General features: G+C 35.2%; 1 pseudogene; it reads right to left on the bottom strand.

The window, feature by feature from the left end:
- Nucleotides 1–21,162, bottom strand: part of LOC122577091 — a 238,994-nt pseudogene that overhangs the window by 1,815 nt on the left and 216,017 nt on the right.

The raw sequence follows: 21,162 nt of genomic DNA, 5'->3' as shown, positions 1-21,162 counted from the left end.
AATATTGAAAGAAACAATAATAATATTTACGAACGGGATCATCTATAATCTTCTTAAATCTTTGTTCCATCGTTTCGTTAGTTCTTGGGCGAATTAGTATGGAAATGGCAGCGACGCGTGGACACAGGCGGATCAGTTCTTCCATTACACCTACTCCCAGGAATCCGGTTGCTCCAGTCGCAAGGATCCCACTACCGGCATAGAATTCCTCCAGCGAATTCGTCTTATTCAGTCCTTCATTGCTCCCATTTTCATTCGTTTCTTCATTGATTGTATCCATATCTCAGGATCTTCACACTTTCAGTTCCAATGTTAGCCATAGATTGCAATTCCCGACAAACAGTAAGTGGAAACGTTTTGTGAATAATATACCATATTGGTTATAGTTGAGATTCGATTTTATAGATATTATATTTGCCATAGATTCCAGACAAACAGTATTTAGAAAAAGTAAAAGAATTATTAGACTTCACAGCCCAGAAGATATGCAATCCACAGATATTTAAAGGAACTGTCAATCAATTTTAATCTGTATTTGAATAAATGAAATTTCATACGAAAGTGATTGTTCCCACATCCGAACAGATTTGTCTCCCTGTTAGTTTTGATACCGGAGGGACTACTGTATTTCAGATTATCTGGTTGAAATTTGATTGGCACAGGAAACTAATGAATGTGATAATGTAAATGAGAACAGCGGTCAGTGAAATCAACCAACATTTAACACTTCTACATACTATGTGACACATATTATATCTATATTTTTATTATAATTGTCATATGCCCTGTAATTTTATTATGTACGTATGTATGTGTATATTTTTATGTATTATATCTGTCGTTATATACATATATATTTATATTGTTTTGTATATATGTGTAATATGTTTTTATATTATCATGCTTATGAATGTTATGTTGCATTGTGTTCTACGTCATTTAGTTTTGTAATTTGTTTTTTGTCTGATCTTTACAATACCAAGCCTTTTATAGCACAAGTTGTGATATAGAGATTTGATATATTTATATATAGTATACGAGAGAAGAAATTTATTAGAATCAACTAACAACAATTTTGTAAAAATACTGAACATAAAGTCCTTTTAACTCTTGAATGTCTATGAAACGATGTTTATGTTGTTATTCGAAAAGATATTTTGACGCAGCATCTAAATAACTAACAAGTATTATTATAAGGAATGTAATAAATATAACAAGAGAAATATATTTAATCAGGATGTAGAGTATTTTGCTCAAATTTAATAGAATAATTGCGTAAATACATACTCCCTCTACTACCATTTCATCGTTTTTTTTATATGTAATTAATATTACGTATGTATACTTCAGTTTGTTTACTAAAAACAAGGGATCTTACCATTTAAAATGTAAAATGCATAAAATATCTAGCATGGTTAATGTTGTCACCGCGAAGCGTATTTCAATTTTCATAAACGCGAGATTCGAATCAAAATTTAACAATAAGTGATGAAAAACAGATCCTAAACACAATTTTTGCCAAAAAATAACGGTTCTCTCGCGCAAGTATATTACGAAGGCGCATGTTTCGATTACCTCTATTGACTGGTTGCAAGTTATTGCAAAATCAAAATAATGAGCCATTTTACTGCGTAAAATGTAAAATACAAAATATTGAAGTATTCAGAAACTTTATTTAAACTATTGTAGTAATTAATGACCCGATGATATTTTTGATACATATGATATTGATAATAATGAAAGACATGAATGAAAACACAATCGAATACAGAATAACAAGGAATCGCCTGTTACCTGATGCTATTTCCACTGCGTAATGTTTACCAAACATTGAACAAAAGTACGACTTCACGATAGTGAATACCGATACGTCTGTCACAGTACTCTAACGATATTCGATGTGATACTATTCTAGATACTCATACTTTTAATAACATCACTCTACTACTGAAACTGGATAATGTCATGCATGAATGATTCGATTCACGTTTTTCATCTCCAAAGTCAAGGAAAAAATAGTCTTCAATGGTCATTAAACATGAAATATCGACCGCAGCTGACTTTCTATCATTGATTGCTCCTACTTTTGCATTTTAATGACATTTTCATTACACATAACATTTTATAGGTTAAGCTGAAGGTGAAAATAATTGAATTGCAAATTCCATCTCATACAACGAACGATCTTTTTTGCTGAGGTAAAAAAACATCAACGCACAATCAGCGAAGAAGATATTCATACAGTACTTAACTATAACTGTTACGTCGCGTGAAACGGTCCGCGCGACGTCTCTAGTTGCCTGGCCGCCAAGAGTCTGCACCGCTATTCAGACCTCCAATAAACCTAAGGACCCACTATAAACTTTGGCTTTTAGTTTACCTTTTGTCTTGGTATTCATAACTAACTACTATCGACCTTGAAGGAATCGTTGTTCCTGTAAGTGTTATCGGTTTACGGATGGTCCCTGGAACGGTCCTTACGTTTATTAGACGTTCGTACTAATTACGGAGAAAGCGAATATTTGGCTAACGGGAAGGCTGGTTTATCCCATGAACAAGATCACCCACGAGCCACGTTGGTAGGAGGCTTCTTCCTCCTATCTTCAGTTATTAACTTTGGCTATAACCAATGGGCATCGCGGATCGTTACCCTCACTTTCTTAACGAAAAGTGTGAACAACGAATCCGCGTCCTTAGTTCAAAAGGAACACCCACACCGAGCTTTCTTCCGCAATGCTACGAGAACGCACTTCACTGTTTTTACGATACGCGTACAGTCAACACATGACTTGCTCTCAACACGAGAGAGAGCAGTCACTACAGTTAAAAGAGTTCTAGTGCTTCTACGACATTCATATCTTCAATTGTCAGAGCCTTGTTCATACGAACATTCAATCCAACTCTATCGGACTTTCACACATCAACGAATCATCTACGATATTTGTGTTATAAGCAAGGGAGTAAATATAGTGTATTAAATTGTTGAAAATATATAGTTTATAACCTGTTAAACAGGTTAAAATTAACAAATATTACAAATTAATCACTTCTATTAGCCCACAAGAAATAAGGGGATCGATCTGTTCGTGGTGTCGATCCTTATAATCGTAAAGGGAATTTACGACTCCCGATGACGCGCTTCCTCGCGATCGTGTCTCCCCGCGACTGGTCGAAAATACAATAACAAAAATTAGAATTATAATGGAACATTGTTTAGTAAGAGATTTTTAGCAAATAAAAAATATATACATATTCTTAGAAATCTGCAAATTAATTTTCCAAAAAAGAAAAAGAAAAGGATTCGATACCAGTTCCTGTTGTGAAAATATTAATATCTAGCTAATGGTAAAAAATATATGTGTAACATATATTCGTGCAATTAGTGCCGAAGCGCAAGTATAAGATATATTTGAAACGCAATTTCATCCTGATGTATGCAAATCCAAAGCACAATATTACTAATACATTAGCGTGGATTCTGTATCATGTTTGGAAACACTTAAGAACAGCCCCGCAACATGAGCATTATTGAAAATATATAAATAAATTAAATAAAAATATAAATAAAGGTACCGACCCGGCATATTTCATCGCGAAATCATTTATAGAAGGCACTCTTTGAAAAATGGAAAAATAATTTAAATAGAGTACTCATCAATTTGATCAACTCAGTGTCACGATATTTGTAAGACATAAAGGAATCAAAAGAAAACATTACTAGCGGGAAAAGATCGCGGTTGGGCAGACTCTGATTTTAATAAAACTCGAGACGTAAACGTAAAATTGGCAAATATAATGCACATGTATCGATGATGGCATGTAATTCCATTCTGAATTAAATCTTTCGCATTATTGCATGTGGTTTTTCGCGAGTTCAATTCCTGGCATTTATCGATAATGTGTTATTGCATTGCTCTTATGGTCCGAAAGCATAATTGCAACTTAGGTAGCATCCAGTGGCACAAATTTTACCGTGTTGCATACATATTTGGAGTGCATGAACATGACAAATTTTATAAAATTGAAAGTTTTTCCTTGTATTCGCCGATGATTGATTGAACATCATATTTTATATAAACACATGATCGAAGGCGACGATTAATCTGTTCTACTTTAGGAATGTGTAGTGGATTTGATCTTCGATACGGATTTAAATGTCGTCATAATAATTTCTTGATCACCAAGTAGTTCACTTTGTCGCTGGAAATCGTTGTGTTGTTGAACCTTTTCTGCATGTAAAAGTCTTCTGTTCTCCTACACCTGTACCTGTATTCTGTATACCTACAATTCTGACACACCTACAATTTTCTGCTGCTTCATCGATAGTAGGTTGTTTATCTTAATAAAAGTGAATGTAAGTATGAACACAAAGGTAAATAGGAACATATAAATATAAACGTATTGCGAATAAAGTCAATTTAAGTAAAATTTTGATATTTTTTATCCACAGAAGTTTTTGAACAAATTATTTTCTACAAATCTTCAATGTATCGATACGAATGATTCTCTTTACACTTACTCTTGCACGTGCTAAGCTATGTCGCAATATTTTAATAAACTTTATGAACGATAAATCTGAGCGACCGCAGTTTTGAACGCGCGGGCAGAGCATGGAAAGTTGTAAGCTGGAAGAAAGCAAGCGACAAGAGGGTGAAATGCAGGCAGAGGCGAAATTTTATTTAATCACTCTATTATGTCGTACGAATAACAGAGAAAAGTAATTGGAGAATATCGTCAATTTCTGCTTACGCATGACTGGTCGCCTTACGGCGCGATGGTCGGAAAATGAAGAAGAGTTCCATCCTTATTTAATAACCACAAATCTAATTACAAATACATGCTCGTACTAACGTCAACAATATGTTACTTTATTCAAGATTACTGGTATCGCACCGTTCTTTTAAATTACATTTCTTCTTATACATACGTCGTGACAAAATGATGAAGAAAATCCCTTTCAAAATCCTTGAAATTATATTTAGAGAAATTCGTCCCCCTTTGTCTGAAACAAGTAACGTCGAATTGTAGAATAGCTACATCCTGTCCGATTTCGATGACTATTTAACATATTATCGGGAGTATGACTCTAAACAATTTCTTCCTGTATATGAAACTGTCGGATGGCAATAGTTTCCGAGATATTCACTTTATCGAATTATTGATACCATTCCTGTGAATTCTACCAATGTATAATTATATAGAATTGCACATCCGCTACTGAGTACGCGCTGGTATTTGTGACGCACTCATCTTTTGTTTATGCTATATACAACGTGTTCAATTACAAATGTAAAAGAACTTACGAGATGATTCTTGATGTTAAAATAGGACGAAAATCAAGAACGAAAGTATTGCGCTTTCGGCTCTATTTTTTAGTTATTGACAATTAAAAATCGGCCGAAATGTCACTGTCACAATGAAAATAGTAATGTTCACAGAAAAACTACATGTGCATTAAGTATTCTTAAGCTGCTACTGAATGTGGATGTACGTCGTTTTGCATAAATCAGAAACGATTTCCATACAAACTACGGATAACTAAATATTACAATATCCACACACATGCACATGCAATAAGAAATCAGGAAACAGGAAAAGAACTGCAAAAAAATGATTGGTACTTATACTCGAAGAACTAATTAAGGAATCGTTTTATAGAGTAACGTGTAATAATAAATGTTAATGTATAGCTAAATGAGGAATAAATGTTAATGTATAGCTAAATGAGGAATTGTATGTGTCGCATTGAATAGCTCTTTCACAATTTTCGCTTTTGTTGCCGAAATGATACTATCCTTGGAAGGCAGGTCTAAACATTTTTAAACACATCTAGTGAGCAGCCTGATCGGTGTTCTCATTTTTCCTTTGTATATCTTTTAATAGCGGTTGCCAACACATGTCAGATTTATGTGTTTAAGAGATCGCTTTTTCATTTTCGAAGTAGTTTCAGGTTGATAAAAGAAAGAAAGAAATATTGAAATGTTTATGCGTTATAGAGATTGTTTGCAGATCGCCGTGTCGTGTTTGTAGAAGCGGCAGTTAAGCAGACGCATCATTCGGATACAAAGTTGCTATGGGCATGCGTATACAGGCAAGATTTAATGTTGTAGAGACAGCAATTGTTTGTAAGTACCTCGGAAACTAAGGCGGAGCGGCGGTTATATGTACAGGAAAATGTTGCTTAGAATGTTGAATTTTACAACAAATATAAATATCGGCAAAATCGGCAGTGCAGCCCTGCTTATGAATATTTACAGAATATCGTTGTATCTTACAAAGCTGCAAATATTTCTAATTTGTTTGCGTAAGCAACACCATACGTCATTCTTCATTTTATAATCCCTTATTTACTATATATTCCATTTTTGTTTCTATAATTCAACGATATAAGAAAAATGTTTTCAGCCGGAGAACGATTTCCGTACGTTACTTTACTACATACTCTATGATAATTATGCTATATAATGTCCTAACTTGTACCAACTTATACTTACAAATGTAGGATAAATTATTCGGTTCTAAACTCTTCTATGTTTTTGACCTCCTCGTTAATGTACAAACGTTAGTAATGAAAAGAGTTAATATGCATATTTATATCATTGACTTGTACATCCACATATCATGGAGTTTTGCTCGAGCTGCCAAGCTAAACAGACGTTAGAAAATGTGCTCCAGTGAAAGTGCGACAAGCTGTGAATTTAGGTGAGGAAAACGACAACAAACACTGCCAAATGTTAAAGCTCCAAAATACAAGTGTTGCCTCAAATGACGACACGAGAGAATACTTGTGATGGTCAAATATATTTAAGATCGTTCTAAGTGCAGAGTTAATCGTCGTTCGCTCATTGCTACTAATTGTCGTTCGCTCGTTGCTACCAATTGTCGTTCGCTCAATGCCACTCGATATACGGATACTACGTAATGATTATTGAATATGAGGTGGTCGTCGGTGAAGGTGCCCACAAGAAATGCTCTTGATTTTCAGCAATACGTTTATTACATTTTTTTAACAATTAACAACAAATAACGATTAACAACGATTAATAACAAATAACGATTAACACTTAACAATCAAGAGTCAATAACCCGTTTCTAGTTGTATTTGCTTCGCATAACCTTTCGCACTTCGCAGCTCGGGGCCGAATGAATATCTCGTTCGAGGAGAAACAGATTCTTCCGTTAGTTGCCCATCGATATCCCTACTAGCACGCGTTTATTAGATGTACAGCGACGGTTGCCGCGTATGTGTTCTTCCGAGAATTCGGCGAAAGAAGCGTAGGGATATCGATGGTACATTGGCCACGCCGACGTTTTGACGGCGTTTTGACGGCATATCGGGAAGCCGACGAAAAGGAAAATCCCGTGGCAGGTGCCGCCACAAATACTCAGAGAGCATGTCCGTTTATTTATACTGGCCGGGGGAGTACCGAAAAGTTTGAATTCGTCTCCGGTTAACGGTTGCACGTAGCGGCGATATTGTTTTGTCCGAAGTTTGTTTATTATTACATTTCGTACGTCGAGACGGTGTCAATGACCCCCTTACTAGTGATAACGTTTTTTTTTTGTTTTGTTCGTAGTTCATTTACGAATTTCCTGGATAATTCTCAAGTCCAACGAACTCTAGTGCTTATCCGAAACCTGCCTGAAACCTGTCAAGAAATCGGACTCTCTTGCCCGCGCGTGTAACATATTTATTTCCTGAGTTCGCTTGTCTATCGCTTCGCTCGATTTGCTTTTTAAGTGGTATTATTATTACGTCGCAGTTTTCGCCGCTTTGCTGTCCGATATTTTCGTCAACCGGCATAATTCCTTAAATAATTCTGACTCGAATCCTTGATCAGTTGCTATTTCCGCTGGTACGCCAAAACGAGCTACCCACGTAGGAAGGAGGGCTGAAGCAACAGTTGACGCTTCCATATCGGCTATGGGTGTTGCTTCGGGCCATCGCGAGAAACGGTCGATATACGTTAGACAATATCGACAGCCTTTCGAATACTGCATCACGATGAGGTGAATAGGCCCTGATAGTTGTAGTTGCTGGTGTTACTCGGCTGCCTGTAGCAGACCGAGATAGGTTCGGCTGCAGGTGTAGATGACGCTGACGAGGCACTGCTGTATTTTCTTCTCATTTAAGAACCGTGGAAGAATCATCGGACTCCGGTCGCCGGCGGGATTTGAACCCGGGTCTCGCCTCCTCCCGGACATCGTGGACCGACCGGCCGGCAGAGGGCGTATCCCCGCTCGAGCACAGGCCTCGCAGTTGATGGTACCCCCGTCGGAGCGCTAGGATCTGGAGCTCGAACGGATGAGACGCCGCCAGGACAGTCGCCGACGCATCCTTACAATCCTGATGGCGGTCGTCCTATGAAGCCTCCTCAGCAAGAGTAGACTGCGTCGACTTTTCATCAGATCCTCTGCCCACACCGGAGCCCCGTACAGGACCCGAGAACGGATGACTCGCTCGTACAGTCGGCGCATTCCGACTTCTGCTCTTTAGGAATCAGGAGCTTAAAGTGCGGCCCGAACGCCCATTGACTGTCGATGGTGAGGCCCAAGTGTGTTCAAATCTACCTGCCGACGTTTTGAACACACCGACTGGGGATGTTACGTGCCTGGTGACCTTACATCGTTGATTTATTACATTAATTTATTTATTACAACATTTATTACAACACCGTGTTAGCAAATGTTCGCGATGTTGTTTTTCGTCTTCTGAAGCTATCAAGAGGCTGTCGAATTTTCTCTGGTCCAAAAACCGGTGGACGAGTTAGGTCCGGAAATTCGGCGAGAAGTTGGTGATACGTCGACTCACCGGCGATTGCTTTGATTGATACAGCCTCAGTTGTGGCCGTGTATCCTCTTGTTGACAAGTTTGTGGTTGTGTCAATGAAACGTTTCTTTCTTGCATCCACCAACAATTCGTAGTAGCTAAGGAAGTCCACGCCGATGATAGGCGTATTAAAATCCCCTACTGTAAAACGCCATTTTAGTGTTCATCTAGGTGTTATTTTTAATTTGTTTGCATTTAGTCCTTTTATAACTGTAAATTCAAGCGAGTCGGGAATTTTGTTTAGATCTGTCGGCCAGTATGTTGGCCTTCCTGTGGATAATATGTTGAGATTACTTGTTCTACTTTTATTATTATTATTATTATTTATTTTAGTCCGTGCCTCTCGGCTTTGGACGAACGTTCGATTTTTACAAAACATTATTGCACTTACCATATTCTTACCTCTAATCTAAAACTAATGCCTACAAAGTATTGCAACTTATAGTCATAAGTAGTCACACATTATTGCCACTTTGGTTTTTTTTGCTTCCTTGCTGTGCTACCTTCCTGTCATTCCACCCCGTCTTGTATTGCCTTTGCCCTTCTTTTCTCTTATTGCTCTTAAGTCCATTAGTCCTTCCCCGGTCTCATTCAATATTTTTCCATGTCCTTTGCTCCTCCTGTTATTTCACATTCTTCTATTACATGTCTCAGGTCCTCTTCTTCCCTCCCACATAATCTGCACCTTTTTTTCTCCCTCCTCTTTCCAATGTTCCTTCGCTTTGGTCTCGTTTCCACACTCGAATCTGGCTATAATTTTCCTGTCCTTCCACTTCATCCTCCCTTCCAACTACTTTGGCATCTCATCTTTGGTTATGTTCCTGTAGTATCTGTTGTATTTGGATTCCCTTATCCTTTTCCTTCTCTCTTCTGTTTCTCTCTTCCTTCTCTCTTCTGCAATTTGGTCTCTTGTCCAACTTTCTTGCTCTCCTCCTACTTCCCTCTGTGTCCCTCCGTTTCTCACCTCTTCTAGTTCCCTCTTTCTCCTTCTTGCTCTTTTCCCTTCCTGTCCGTTTCCCCAGTTTCTCTCTCTCTCTCCTTTATACACTCTTTTACCAGCTCCTTTTCCGATTCTAGAGTTCTTTCCTCATACCTTGCTGCTCTTTTTAACGCTTTTACCTTGATTTCTTCTATGTTGCACTCTTCTGTCAGTATGTAGTTTGGTGTTGTCCTGTCTAAACCTACGATCCATTTTACGTACCTTCTTTTTATCCTATCCACCGTTTCTTCCATGTTCCAAACCCATACCTCTGCTCCAAACAGCGCCACGCTCTCTACTAATGCTTCAAACATCTTCATTCTCCTCTTGTAGTCCTGTTTGAATATTCTTTCTCCCATGCTCCATGTTTTCTTCATTGCTATCATCGCTCTCCTTTACCAGTCTTGTATGTGCTTCTCATCGCTGCCGTTTTTCTACAGAGTTCCCCATCCACGTGTTACCCTTGCCTCGCACCAAACCGAAAGTCTGTTCTAATTTTATATTTATATAATACTTTTCTAGTGTCCTACCTCGAGGTGAATTTGACTATGTAAGTGTTGTTTGATATCGTTTCTAATTATCACTGCTGCCGCTCCGTGTGCTTTTCCTGAGGGGTGTTTGGTATTATAGATGTAATATGGTATTTTCATGTAGCTTTTTGGTGTGAAACCTATTTCTGAAACAAGTAATATGTCAATATTATTGTTATACAGAAATGTTTTACTTTTTGGGCCCGTTGTTGTAGACCATTGAAGTTCCAAGCTGCTATTTTCAGCGTGTCCATTTCAATTTTTTATTAAACATGTTTGTAAGTAATTGTAGCATGACTGTCATCTGTTGTGTTTGTTGTCTGAGTATTACGTTTTGCTCACTTATCATTTTTGTTAGCATTTCAGTGTTCTTGATAAAAAGAATTCGTCAAAAAGTTTATTTAAATAATTGTTATAGCACCTAGTGAATAAAGATATGTGGGATATAGTGCAAAGACCGTTGGGTAAAAATGTCATTGACTGTAAGTGGGTCCTTGTCGTCAAAAGGAATTCTGATAGATATAGGGCTAGGCTTGTGGCTCGGGGGTTCTGACAAAGGCCTGGGGTAGACTATTCGAAGACCTTCAGCCCAATCGTAAAACGTAGAACCCTGAGAATTCTACTTGCTCTGTGTGCTGACAATGAGTGGAGTTATGAACATATTGATGTAGAGTGTGCGTATCTCAACAGTCCCTAGGATGAGGACATATCCATGGAGCAACCTGAATTTTTTGAAGTTCCAAGGAAAGACAGGACTCAATATGTGTGTAAACTTAAGAAGAGTCTGTATGGACTGAAGCAAACTGGGAGAATGTGGTTCAAACATATTAATAATATTTTGAACGGTGTGAATCTGAACCCATGTATGAGTGACCCATGTGTATGTGAATGCTTCCAAAGATCTAACTGTAGCAGTGTATGTGGATGACATTCTTGCGTCAAACAGCGATTTGTATATTCAAAACTAGCATTAAGGGAAAACTAAACGTTAGGATGCTAGGTACTGACACTCAAATTTTGTCCGTCTATCTGAGTAAGCCAAACAGCAGTACTATCGTGTTTGACCAATTTGTGCAGATAGGCCAAATGCTGGATGACATTACTCATGAGACTGGAGTATCAACACCACTAGTTAAGGAATGCGAAGCTGGTTTTGGCATTGAGTGCGATGAACCCTTTGATAATAAGTTGTACGAATAGGCTGTTGGGCATATAATGTATGCCGCTAGTGTAAGCCGTCCTGATGTCGCATGTGCAATAGCTAAGCTAAGCAAAAGATACCTGCTAAAAATCGAAGATTTAAAGCTCATATACCAAGAGACAGGGCAAGATTTGAAGGTGCTCTGCGATTCAGATTTTACGGGTTGTTCAGTAGATAGAAAATCTAGGAGTGGGTATGTTTTCATACTTGCTGATGGTGCAATATCTTGATTATCAAAGAAACAACCCATTATATCTCAGTCAACATGTGAAGCAGAATTTGTAGTAACGCAGGAGGCAGCAAGAGTGGCTGTGTGAATATTCTTAGTGTTAAAAGAGTTGGGTCAATTGTAATATTGTCACCGCCCATGCAAACTTATCTAAAATATTGGAACTATTTTATTGTCCAAGGATGAGGTAGTTGCTGAGAGCTCTAAGCACGTTTAAGTCCGTTATTTCTACGATAAGAATTGCGTGCCAAAAGGTATATTAGATTATGCTTATGTGCCAAGTTCTGAGAATGTTGCTGATATTCTTATCAAAGGTTTAAATAGGGCCAAGACTCAATATTTTATCAAAGCTACTGGGCTTACAGAAACGATGATCAAAGGGGAGTGGAAAATATTAGGTTGGTATGATCACTAGTACCCACATGCAAAATTGGTAAGACCACAAACGACGCTCTTTTGATTTTGACACCCGACACGTGTGTTCATATGGCTGTATATGGTGGTGGAATAAAAAATATAAAAAATGAATCTGTGTGAATCAATTAAGAATCGAACTCCAAGAGTTATTCAATAACAATTATAAAGTAATACATTCTAACATAATATTACATAACGTAATGCGTTATAACGTTATTCTATATAACGAGATACGTTACAACGTTAAACTGTATAACGTAATACTGTATAACGTTATGCGTTATGACATTACAGTATATAACGTAATATGTTATAAAGTCAAACTATATAACGTAATAGGTTATAACGTTACGCTATGTAACGAAGTACAATATAACGCAATACGTTATAACGTAATGATATAGTTCCTAATACTATATAACGTCATTCGTTATAACGTAATATTATATAACTCCATATCATACAACGTAATACGTTATAGCGTCATACTATATATCGTAATACTATATATCTCAATACGATATTACGTTATACTATGCAACGTCATAACCTTAAACTATACAACGTAATACGCTATGGCGTTATAATATAAAACGTAATAACGCTACTCTATATATCATAATACTACATAACGTAATATGCTATAACGTAATACTATATAACGTTATAGTATATAACATAATACGTTATAACGTTAAAATCTATAACGTAATACTGCATAACGTCATACGATATGACATTGCACTATATAAAGTAATATCTTATAACGTCGAACTATATGACGCAATAGGATATAACGTTACACTATGTAACGAAATACACTATAACGCAATACGTTATAACGTAATGATATTATTCCTAATACTATATAACGTCATTCGTTATAACGTAATATTATATAACTCCATATCGTACAACGTAATACGTTATAACGTCATACTATATGTCGTAAACCATATATCGCAATACGTTATTACGTTATACTATGCAACATCACAACGTTACACTATATAACGTAATAAGTTATAACGTTATACTATAAAACATAATAACGCTACTCTATATATCATAATACTACATAACGTAATATGTTATAACGTAATACTATATAACGTTATTGTATATAACATAATACGTTATAACGTTAAAAACTATAACGTAAGACTGCATAACGTCATACGATATGACATTGCACTATATAACGTAATATCTTATAACGTCGAACTATATGACGCAATAGGTTATAACGTCACACTATGTAACGAAATACACTATAACGCAATACGTTATAACGTAATGATATTATTCCTAATACCATATAACGTCATGCGTTATATCGTAATATTATATAAATTAATATCTGTGGCGGCACTCGACAACACAAATACCGCGACTCGACACTACCTGCCAACGGACGACGGTAGCGCAGTGGTTAGCGCCTTAGGTTACGAACGTTCGGATCCCGGGATCGAATCCCGGCGACCGAAATCCGATTTTTCTTCCACGATTCTTAAATAGGGAGAAAAATACTGCAGCGGCATCTACAACCAGCAGCAACTAATACCATGGACCACACACACATACACAGCCACCTCATATCATACAACGTAATACGTTATAGCGTCATACTATATATCGCGAAACGTTATTACGTTATGCTATGAACCGATATAATGTTAAACCAACTAACGTAATACGTTATAACGTTATACCATAAAACGTAATAACGTTATACTATATATCATAATGCTACATAACGTAATACGTTATAACGTAATACTATATAACGTTATACTATATAACATAATACGTTATAACGTTGAACTATATAAGGTAATATTGTATAACGTTATACGTTATGACATTACATTGTATAACGTAATATGTTATAACGTCCAACTATATAACGCAATAGGTTATAACGTTACACTATGTAACGAAATACAATACAACACAATACGTTATAACGTAATGATATAATTCCTAATACTATATAACGTCATACGTTATAACGTAATATTATATAACTTAATATCATACAACGTAATACGTCATAGCATCATACTATATATCGTAGCACTACATATCGCAATACGTTATTACGTTATACTATGCAACGTCATAACGTTAAACTATATAACGTAATACGTTATAACGTGTAATACAGTAATTCCTAATACTATATAACGTCATACGTTATAACATAATATTATATAACTTAATATCATACAAAGTAGTACGTTACAGCGTCATACTATATATCGTAATACTATACATCGCAATACGTTATTACGTTATACTATGCAATGTCACAACGTTCAACTATATAGCGTTAATACGTTATAATGTTGTACTGTAAAACGTAATAACGTTGTAATATATATCATAATACTACATAACGTCATACGTTATAGCGTAATACTATATGACGTCATACTACATAACACAATACGTTATAACGTAGAACTATATAACGTAAATACTGTATAACGTTATACGTTATGACATTACACTGTATAACGTAATATGTTATAACGTCCAACTATATAACGCAATAGGTTATAACGTTATACTATGTAACGAAATACAATATAACGCAATGCGTTATAAGGTAATAATATAACTCCTAATACTATATAACGTCATACGTAATAACGTAATATCATGTAACTTAATANTCATACAACGTAGCACGTTAGAACGTCATACTATATATCGTAATATTATATATCGCAATACGTTATTACGTCATACTATGCTACGTCATAACGTTAAACTATATGACGTAATACGTTATAACGTTATATTATAAATCGTAATAACGTTATTCTATATATCATAATACTACGTAACGTAATACGTTATAACGTAATACTATATGACGTCATACTATATAACATAGTAAGTTATAACGTTAAACGTTATAACGTAATACTGTATAACGTTATACGTTATGACACACAATATAACGTAATATGTTATAACGTCAAACTGTATAACGCAATAGGTTATAACGTTATACTATGTAACGAAATACAATACAACACAATACGTTATAACGTAATGATATAATTCCTAATACTATATAACGTCATACGTTATAACGTAATATTATATAACTTAATATCATACAACGTAATACGTTATAGCATCATACTATATATTGTAGCACTACATATCGCAATACGTTATTACGTTATACTATGCAACGTCATAACGTTAAACTATATAACGTAATACGTTTTAACGTTATACTATAATTCCTAATACTATATAACGTCATACGTTATAACATAATATTATATAACTTAATATCATACAAAGTAGTACGTTACAGCGTCATACTATATATCGTAATACTATATATCGCAATACGTTATTACGTTATACTGTGCAACGTCACAACGTTCAACTATATAGCGTAATACGTTATAATGTTATACTGTAAAACGTAATAACGTTATAATATATATCATAATACTACATAACGTCATACGTTATAGCGTAATACTATATAATGTTATACTATATAACATAATACGTTATAACATTAAACTATATAACGTAATACTGTATAACGTTATACGTTATGACATTACACTGTATAACGTAATATGTTATAACGTCCAACTATATAACGCAATAGGTTATAACGTTATACTATGTAACGAAATACAATATAACGCAATGCGTTATAAGGTAATAATATAACTCCTAATACTATATAACGTCATACGTAATAACGTAATATCATGTAACTTAATANTCATACAACGTAGCACGTTAGAACGTCATACTATATATCGTAATATTATATATCGCAATACGTTATTACGTCATACTATGCTACGTCATAACGTTACACTATATAACGTAATACGTTATAATGTTATACTATAAAACGTAATAACGTTATTCCATATATTACAATACTACATAACGTAGTACGTTATAACGTAATACTATATAACGTTATACTATATAACATAATACGTTATAACGTAATACCATATAACGTTATACTATATAGCATAATACGTTATAACGTTAAACTATATAACGTAATATGTTATAGCGTCAAACTATATAACGCAATGGGTTACACCGTTATACTATGTAACGAAATACAATATAACGCAATGCGTTATAAGGTAATAATATAACTCCTAATACTATATAACGTCATACGTAATAACGTAATATCATGTAACTTAATATCATACAACGTAGCACGTTATAACGTAATATTATATAACTTAATATCATATAACGTAATACGTTATAACGTTATACTATATATTGCAATACGTTATTACTTTATAGTATGCAACGTCATAATGTTAAACTATATAACGTAATATGTTATAACGTCCAACTATATAACGCAATAGGTTATAACGTTATACTATGTAACGAAATACAATATAACGCAATGCGTTATAACGTAATGATATAACTCCTAATACTATATAACGTCATACGTTATAACGTAATATTATATTACTTAATATCATAGAACGTAAAACGTTATGACGTTATACTATATATCGTAATACTACATATTGCAATACGTTATTACGTTATACTATGCAACGTCATCACGTTAAACTCTATAACGTAATACGTTATAACGTAATATTATATAACGTTATACTATATAGCATAATACGTTATAACGTTATACTATAAAGCGTAATAACGTTATACTATATATCGTAATACTACATAACGTAATACGTTATAAAGTTTTACTAAATATCGTAATAGTATATGACGTAGTGCTATATAACGTAATACGTTACAACGTTATGGTGTATATCGCTATATTATAAATGGTAATATTAACGTAATACCTAATATCGTGGTTCTATATAACGTAATACTAAATAGCGTAATTCATTATAACTTTATACTATATATTATAATGCTATATAACGCAATACGTTATTACGTTATACTATGTAGCGTTATAACGTTAAACTGTACAACGTAACACGTTATAACGTTTTACAATATATCGTAATACTATAAAAGGTAATACGTCATAACGTTATTCTGTATAATGTAATACTGTATAACGTAATACGTTATAACGTTATACTATATAACGTGATACCATGTAACGTTATTATTTATTAGGTAATATGTTATAACATATTACTATATAAGGCAATAATATGTGAGGCAATACTATATATCGCAATACTATATAATTTAATACGTTATGAAGTAATACATTATAACGCATTATTATTTAATGTAATAATTTAAGACGTTATATTACTATATAACGTAATACGATATAACATTATACTGTATAATATACTGTATATTATGTTGTAACGTTATAGTTTATCATGTAATACGTTGCATGGTAATACTATATTACTTAATATTATATAACATAATTCATTATAAGGTAATACTTTATATCGTTATACTATGTAACATAATACATTCTAGAGTAACACATTACAACGTAATATTATATAACGTAATACTTTATAGCGTAATACTATATAACGTAATACTATGTAACATGGGTCTTATAATGTTGTACTATATTATGTAATGCGGTATATTGTAATACTATATAAAATAATACGCTATAACGTCATCCTATATGACTCGATACTTTATAACGTTATACTATATAACGTAATAATACGTTATAACGTTATACTGTAGTACGTAATTCCGTAAACGTAATACGTTATAACGCAATACAATTTAGCATAATACTATATATCGTAATACATTAGTACTTTATACCGTATAATGTAGTACCATACAACGTAATACATAATATCGACATAAAATATAAGGTAATATAAGGTTATTGGGGTGCAGAGCGTGAAAACTGCCAATCGAATACGCAGAGCTTCGTTCCACTGTTTGTTTAAATACTTGACTGGCAACTTCTTGAGAACTCTTGACACGCGACTCTTACTGATGACTGCTTACTGATAACTGCTGTGTGATCCGCTTGCTCCCCTTTGTCATTTTTCGATATCCACACTATGCCCATGTTCGTATCCGTATGCGATCTTGTTACCGTGCGCCATCCGCACATTACTTGTAGGAAGGGCAAAACGTAGTAACATATAACGAAATACAAAATAACGTAATACAGTATAACGAATATAAAATAACGTTATTCGTTACAGCGATATACTATATAACGTAATAAATTATAACGTAATGCTATATAACGAAGTACATTATAATGTAATACTATATAACGTAATACATTATAACGTAATACATTATAACGTTATACGATATGACGTACTACGTTAAACGTTATACTATATAACGTTACACTTTACAACGTAATACATTATAACAAAGTACTACATAACGTAATAAGTTATTAAGCTATACTATATAACGTAATACATCATAACGTTATACTATATAACGTAATACATTAGAACGTTTTGCGTGTATTAGAACCGATTGGCTCTACATATCCGGCGCAACCACGCTCTACAGACCATGCGTATAATGTACGTGTCAAGAATCAGGACGGTATACGGAAGTTAGCGCCAAACTGGACGTTCCTTGCATAACCTCCAGTCATATGCAATTTTTGTAACGGATCTCGCGTAACACGGAATTGCAAAAATTTCTTATTCGATGTCAATACCCAAGAGATCAAAACTAGTAAGAGAAAAAGACCTCTGTCTCAATTGTCTGTACAACGCACATTCCGTGAAAGAATGTGCATCTGGGAGTTATATGGTATGCCGTGAAAGACACTACAGTCTCCTGTATTCTAATACAAATAGATCATGGCAGCCAAATCACCCCAATCTAACATGTAAGTCATCTAAAATATTTCCGAATATCATTTTGGCAATGGCTGTCATAAACATCAGCCATCAAACCGGGAAAACGCCGCTAGATTCCTGCTCGCAGGCGAACTTTTTGACTAACGACATATGTAAGCGTCTAGAGCGCCAATCAAATAACGTCACAAATCAATCCGATGACTCGAGCGAAGTTTCACTCACGAGTCAGTGACTATGCGGCAGAAGTAACATTTTTGGTGGTCAACAAGGTCTCACAATCAGTTCCATCAGAAAATATGGATCGAGGCAAGTTAGATTTACCAGGGTATATTCCATTAGCCGATGCAGAGTTCCATCAAGAAGCGTACATCGACGGTCTCATTGAGGCTCAACTGTTTTCGGACCACCTTTGAGAAGGAAGGGTCAACTTAGCAGATAAACACATGCAATTACGGAACACAGAGTTCGGTTGGATCGTCGCGGGCGAGACGGTAACGAAGAAGCCACCGCACAAAGTAAACGAGGCGTACGATCGAAGTTCGCTTGGAGATAAGATTTAGGATTATGAAGGGAGTTGGGAGAATACCGATCAGTCGCATCATTCAACCTGGTTTCCCCACGACAAACTCGCTAGATATGATGGACCAGTGAAGTGTTTGAAGATTTCCAGCACGATGATACGTCCCAGGAACAAAGTAAAATTAAGGCTGGCCAATTCGGAACGCAACAGCCTCCTGACAATCGAGTCAAAGCAGGATAGTCCGTTTCATGCGGAACAAGAGGACGCTATTATGTCAAACGCGGCGACAATATCAAGAAACAGACCTAGAAACAATCCAACAATAAGTAAATACCGACATAGGATGTATGAATTAGGATGTCTACAAACGCCAGTAGGTGTAAAAATCCAATCAACAGCGTTCGATGGGGAGGATCTTGTCTTCCATGATTACTCTTTTGATTGATGGTCGTCTTGTCTAATTTGTCGCACATATCGATCATCTCCGAAGGTTTCAAGCACGTGCTGCAAAATCAATAACAAGTGAATATATTCTTCACGCTACAATTATAAACATAATATTCGTAAACGACGGAACAGCGTTTGCGTATAACTTATCCTCACGTATAAACTTTTTCCCCGATCTCGTGTAGATTCGCATTACTATAAGCTGTGCCAACGTGGACGAAGCTAATTCGGTGCCTTAGATCGTTCCAAAGTTCGATCACACGAGCAGTATCCTTCGTATTCACATTAACAGCCACGTGTAACGGCTCGTCGAATCTCACAGTGGTCGCGACGTGAAACACTATGTTTACTTTCTCTAACAACAGATTTCTATCTTCTCGCGAAAGACCTAAATCCGGCAGACTCACTTCACCTTTCACGGGGTAAACTTTGCTCAAAACCGAGGGATGTTTCGCTTTAATGTTATCGTAAATCTGAAAATGAAAATTCCAGAAATGAGAGTTGATCAATTTGGCTGCTGACAGGCTTAAACATTGAAGGAAACAAGTATTATATTTACGAACAGGATCATCTATAATCTTCTTAAATCGTTGTTCTATCGTTTCGTTAGTTTTTGGGCGAATTAGTATGAAAATGGCAGCAACGCGTGGACACACGCGCATCAGTTTTTCCAGTAGACCTACTCCCACGAATCCGGTTGCTCCAGTCACAAGGATCCCGCTACCGGCATAGAATTCCTCGAGCGAATTCGTCTTATTCAATCCTTCATTGGTCCCATTTTCATTCGTTTCTTTATTGATTGTATCCATGTCACAGGATCTTCACACTTTCAGTTCCAATATTTGCCATAGATTGAAATTCCCGACAAACAGTATGTAGAAGCGTTTTGTAAATAATATACCATATTGGTTATAGTTGAGATCTTTTTATATATTACCTTCTAATGAAATCTACGTAATTCAACAGTTATTGTTTCGTTTTACATGAATCAAATAATTGCGTTATGTCAACGATGCTTTCAGTGTGACGTACAAATATTTTTCTACATGGGAAGTCGTTCATCAAAAAAAGGAAAACGTTACAAGAGCTATGTGACTCAGTAAATACAATTTCTCATGCGACTGTACATTAATTTGTATTATTGCACACTACTCCATAACACGATATCGTAATCAATATTTCGAGTATAAGTTTGAACAATCTGTATGTAGTTTC

This window comes from Bombus pyrosoma, linkage group LG17, assembly GCF_014825855.1.
Source record: "Bombus pyrosoma isolate SC7728 linkage group LG17, ASM1482585v1, whole genome shotgun sequence".
NCBI lineage: Eukaryota > Metazoa > Arthropoda > Insecta > Hymenoptera > Apidae > Bombus > Bombus pyrosoma.
Note: the sequence above shows the minus strand (reverse complement) of the source record. Positions and strands in the feature narration are given on the sequence as shown.